This window comes from Myotis davidii, unplaced genomic scaffold, assembly GCF_000327345.1.
Source record: "Myotis davidii unplaced genomic scaffold, ASM32734v1 scaffold290, whole genome shotgun sequence".
In the NCBI taxonomy this organism is placed as follows: domain Eukaryota; kingdom Metazoa; phylum Chordata; class Mammalia; order Chiroptera; family Vespertilionidae; genus Myotis; species Myotis davidii.
Window position 1 is genome coordinate 1,201,924 of NW_006285049.1, and position 6,299 is coordinate 1,208,222.

Consider the following 6,299-nt stretch of genomic DNA (forward strand, 5'->3'; position numbering starts at 1 on the left):
CTGGGAAAGCTGATTGATGTTTTTAGCTCTCTATCTCTCTGCTACCTTTCTCTCTGAAACCAATAAAAATATATTTAAAAAACAAAACAAAATAAGTAATTGGTTCCAGAAGGATTTAAGTGGGCCACGAGGTGGATCAGGGGCCTGGATTCCAAGGCTATGCAATCAGAAACAGTTCCTCAAATCACAGAACCAAGTTGGCAACTGCTACTAAACACTAGATATGGCAGGCCCTGGCCGAGTAGCTCAGCTGGTTAGAGCATCGTCTCAAACACTAAGGTTGTGGGTTCGATTCCCGGGCAGACACATATAAGAATCAACCAATGAGCCGAAACCGGTTTGGCTCAGTGGATAGAGCGTCGGCCTGCGGACTGTAGGGTCCCAGGTTCGATTCCGGTAACGGGCATGTACCTCACTCTCTCTCCCCTTTCCCGTCTCTCAAATCAATAAATTAATAAAAATATATACACATACACATATATATACACTAAACACTGCAATTTGCAGACCAATGCCCTGAAACTGGACTCTGGAAGCCACTGTTGCCGCTGTCCACCTGGAACTCCATCTTTCTGCTGGCGGCCAGAAAGAATGACAAACATTTACCTCGTTGGTCTAACCACTTCACAGAAGAGAAACTGAGGCTCAGAGGAGTTAAGTAGCCTTCCTGAGATCACATAGTAATTAATTCAGAATTTGAACCCAGGTCTGGTTAACTGCAGAGTCCATGTTCTTCCCACTATGTTTAGCTGCTGTGATGCACTTATCTTTTCCAGGTTGGCTCTGGCCGAGTGGCTCAGTTGGTTGGAGTGTCATCCCAAGATGCCAAGGTTTCAGGTTTGACCCCTGGTCAGGGCACATACAATGAATGCATAAATAAGTGGAATAACACATTAATGTTTCTCTCTCTTTCTAAAAATCAATCAATAAATAAAAAAATTTTTTTTAGAAAATAACTTTTCCATCCAGGCTGGTATAGCTCACTTGGTTGGAGTGTTGTCCTGTACACCAAAAGGTGGTGGGTTTGATTTCTGGTCAGGGCATGTACCCAGGTTGTGAGTTTGATCCCCATTTGGGGCACCTACAGGAGGCAACTGATCAATATTTCTCACATTTATATTTCTCTCTCTCCCTCCCTCTCTCTAAAATTAACAAGAAAACATATCCTCAGGTGAGGATTAAAATAATAACAATAACTTTTCTAGGCTGCAGTTTCCCAGACTGTATTCTGGAGAAGTTGAGCTAACATCAGTGATTCTCAAAGTGTAGTCCCCAGACCAGCAACCTCAGTATCAACTGGAAACCTGTTTAAAATGCAAATTCTTAGATCCTGCTCAGACATACTGAATCAAAAACTTCAGTGTAGCCTAGCTAGCTTGGCTCAGTGGATAGAGCGTCAGCCTGCGGACTGAAGGGTCCCAGGTTCCATTCTGGCCACAGGCACATGCCTAGGTTGCAAGCTCAATCCCCAGTAGGGGGTGTGCAGGAGGCAGCCTATCAATGATTCTCTCTCATCATTGATGTTTCTATCTCTCTCTCCTCCCTTCTTCTCTGAAATCAATAAAGAAATATATATATATATAAAAACAACTTTAGTGTAGAGCCCAGCAATCTTTGCATTAACAAGTCCTCCAGGTGACTCTGATGCGTCTTCAACTTTGAGAATAACAATACAGATGACCACCAAGATCCTCCAGCTGTAATAATTATGATTCAATTATTTTGTAAATTGTCGGTTGTGGTTCCTGGATTGAGCAAGGTCCCCTGAGGAGGAGCTAACTACTTCCCATTTTCCTAAAATGGGTTGGTGTTTATCATATTACATGCTAACAGAAGTCAAGAGTAAGTGTAGGAGTAAGGGGAGAAGCAGACATATTGAATATGCAAGAAGATGCCTGTATGTGTATCCTGGCTATGTTTCTGTGCTGTGCCTAGAAACACATATCCTTAATTGGCCCATTGCCATGTGAACATCTGAGACGTGCCCAAAGTCCACGTGTCAAAAATAAATGCATTAATTCAATTCTTTCCCCATGCCCCCACTAAAAAATTCCTGTTCTTCTTCCCATGTCCTCTAATTCTGTAAATGATCTTGCCATCTTCCCTCACTTTATCCCCTTTAACCAGGTCATCAATTTCATAACTTTTGTCTGGAATACCCTTTGTACGAGTCCTCGCCATCCTCTCTGCTATTACCCTGGTCCAGGCCCTCATCTTTCTCCTCATGGGTATTGGCTTCCTATAGGGCTTGCTGCCTCCAGCCCCAGCCTCTCTCTGTACCTCCTTATCCACCAGGCTACCAGTGTGATCCTTACAAAGCACAGCTCTCCTCATGGTACTGTCCTCCCCCCAAACCCTCCACCAAGGAAACAGCAAAAGTTCATTGCTTATTGCAGTGCTTCCCAAACTTTTTTCCATGATTATGTCCATGGTCCCTTTCCACCCATAAAATTATTTAATATTTTTCTTTAGCTGATGTTTCTTACTACCAACTTGAACCTCTTCTAAGTAAGAATATTTATGAGCCCTGACCGGTTTGGCTCAGCGGATAGAGCGTCAGCCCGTGGACTCAAGGGTCCCAGGTTCGATTCCAGTCAAGGGCATGTACCTTGGTTGCGGGCACATCCCGAGTGAGGCGAGTGCAGGGGGCAGCTGATCGATGTTTCTCTCTCATTGATGTTTCTAACTATCCCTCTCCCTTCCTCTCTGTAAAAAATCAATAAAATATATTTAAAAATAAATAAATAAAAAAATAAGAATATTTACGAGCTCATCGTTTTGGCATTATAGCTATTGTTTTTCCTATCACACATTAAAAGTACATAATGCCCGGCCGGTGTGGCTTAGTGGTTGAGCATCGACTCATGAATCAAGGTCATCAGTTTGATTCCTGGTCAGGGCACATGCCCAGGTTGTGGGCTTGATCCCCAGTGGGGGGAGTGCAGTAAGCAGTCGCTCAATGATGTTTCTCTCTCATTGATGTTTCTATCTCTCCCTCCCTCTCCCTTCCTCTCTCTCTAAAAATCAATAAAAACATGTTGTTTTTTAAAAAGTACATTTTTTTAAAAAAAGTTTGTGTATTACCTAAGTTACATTATATACCACTGGTGGTATATTTGGAGAACTCTGAGGTAACTGATAAAGGTAAAATTCTTAAAGCTGGCATTAAAAGCCTTCCCCTGCCTTCCCCTCTGGTCTGTCCCCAGCCTAATTTCCAGCTTTAATTCCCACACCGCCCCCACACACAGCGTCCCAGGTACAGGGTCCTCTTGGCATCTCCAGACACACTGTTTTCACTCTTCCCTAAGCATTTTGCCTTTTCCCTTAGGGGCTTCTCAAGATTTAAGGCCCAGTTCAATTGTCAATTACGTTGTGGAATCTCTGATCCTTTCAGACAGAATCAATCAACTTTCTTTTCCTGTATTTACTTTTCTTTCTTTTTTCTTTTTTTAAATATATTTTATTGATTTTTTACAGAGAGGAAGGGAGAGGAACAGAGAGTTAGAAACATCGATGAGAGAGGATGAGAGAGAAACATCGATCAGCTGCCTCCTGCACACTCCCCACTGAGGATGTGCCCGCAACCAAGGTACATGCCCTTGACCGGAATCAAACCCGGGAACGTTGAGTCCGCAGGCCGACGCTCTATCCACTGAGCCAAACCGGTCAGGGCAACTTTTCTTTTTGGAAGAATGTTTTCTCCCTCTATGCTTCTAGATACTTTACTGTGACATGGGAAATATAATTTTGTCTTCTAATCTTTTATTTGATAATTTTCCCCATTATAACATTCAGAAATGTATCATTTCAAAGTCCTTGGAGGAAACAGTTTGCACACCCGAATGGGGAATTGAGGAGAATATAACGAAAGGCCTGTTCGTAAAGGTGTGGCCAGGGTGAAGGAGTATCTGCAAGAATGGAAAAGCATTCTGAGTCCGGCATCAGTGGGAAGCTGCTAGAGGTCATAGCTCCTAACTCTGAAGGAGCAAGGGGAGGTAGGGTTACAGGAACCAAGACGGAGCTGTAACTGTAGCGGTAGTGGAAGGAGAGGCCCACCCAACAGGGTCTGTGGCCTCTAGTAGCCATATGAGTGAGTTCAGGAGAAAACAGAATTGCTAATTCAACCCACAAAATCATGAGAAATAACACATTGTTGTTGTTTTAAACCACTAAGTTTTTATATACTTCGTTATGCAACAATTGGTAACTGATACATCGACAGGGAGGTGAACCCGTAACTGTTTCTCCACCAAAGCTGTGGAAAACCAAGAAGACCTGAAGACCTATGCAATGGAACCCATAATTTTGATGTAAAAATAGTAAAAATGTTGTCACTTTTCATAGAGATATTTAAAATAGTTTTCTGGGGGCATTTCATCTTATTTTGTCTCAGTTGTTTGAGACATAGCAATACATGATGCTGTCACTAGAACTTTTGTTCCAAGCCCATTAACCTGATGTTAGGATAATTTGCTTCCTTTACTTGATCCTATATTGGTGATCTTTATATACGGGGATCAAACCTGCAACCCAGGTACACGCCCTTGACAGGAATTGAACCTGAGACCCTCTGGTATGCAGGCTGACGCACTAACTGACTAGCCACACTAGTCAGGGTGGAGATGAATACATTTTTATGGAATTTATTTTTTTAAAATATATTTTATTGAGTTTTTACAGAGAGGAAAGGAGAGAGAGATAGAGAGTTAGAAACATCGATGAGAGAGAAACATCGACCAGCTGCTTCCTGCACACTCCCCACTGGGGATGTGCCCACAACCAAGGTACATGCCCTTGACCGGAATCGAACCTGGGACCTTTCAGTCCGCAGGCTGACGCTCTATCCACTGAGCCAAACCGGTTTCGGCCATTTTTATGGAATTTAATTGAATCCAGTTCTTCTACCTTAGAGTGCTTAAGACTCAATCTGGAATCACTACCAACATCATTCAGGACCAATTATCCAACCTAAAATTGCTGATTTGCAAGGACCTTCTTTTACCCAGTAGAAAAGGTATTTGGGTCCCTTTCTGAGGCCAGATTAAGAAATGGCTCTTTGAAACAGCTTTCATAGATCTGGACTTTTTAAAGCATTAGATGGTTCCATAGCTTTGCAAAGCCTGTCCTCCAGTATAATTCAGCTCCTAAATACCCACTTCACCAGGGTTTTTCAGAAGAAATAACTTCTGTGTGCTACCTGTATGGCTAAGTCTGTTTCCACATCTGTAAGATAATAGCTACCAATCATTCAAGTCTCAGGTACAAATGTCACCTTCTCAAAAGTTCTAGGATATCACATAAAAAAAGAATAGCACACCCCAAGTTACTTGCTAGCCCATTAATGTCTTGTGTTTTTTTCTCATTGTAGTTATAACTTTTAAAAAAATATTTTTTATTGATTTTTAGAGAGAGGGGAAGGGAGAGTGAGAGTGAGCGAAACATCGATATGAGAGTGGAACACCCACTGGTTGCCTCCTACATGCCCCCTACTGGGGATCAAGCTTAAAACGCAGGCATATGCCCTGACCAGGAATCACACCAGGATGATTCCCAAACTACTGAGCCATACCAGCCACAGCTATAACTTTTTTTGTTATAACTTACTTATTGTTTACTTGTAGATTGTTGGTCTTCTCCCAAAAGAACTTGCTTCGTGTGAGCAAAGACCTTGTCTGTGTTGTTCCCTGCTCTTTTCACAGCACCTAGAAGGGTGTCTGGGACATGATGGTTGTTTGATCAGTATTTGTTGATGAATGAATTAATAATACCAATTATCAACCGTAGGGCTTTTCTGAATATTAAATGAGATAACAATGAAATGAATCTGGCACAATGTAAAACTCTCTGTAAATATAAGTGTTTTCTTTTCCTCACCTCCTGTATCCAATTCTTTAGCAAGCCATCTTGACCTCAGCCTCAGAACATATCTGAAATTCCTCACTCATTTCTACCACTCTAGGCAAGCCACCCTTGCCTTTCACCTGGACTACAAGTGACAGTCTGTAGCTGATCTCCTTGCTTCTCCACTTGCTCCTATCCCTCTCAAACCCCAAAGCATTCTCCACAGTGAGGGAGATTTTTAGAAACAAAATTCAGATTATGTCTTGCCCCAACTTAAACATCATCAACAGCTTTCTAGGTACTAGAATTAGTCCAAACTCCTTTATATGGCCTGGTCCCTGCCATCCTCTTAGGCTTCATCTGCTTTAGGTTAGCTGGTCTTCTCTCCCTTCCCTTCCCTTCCCCTCCCCTTCCCTCCTTTCCCCTCCCCTGTCCTCCCGTCCCTTCCCCTCCCCATC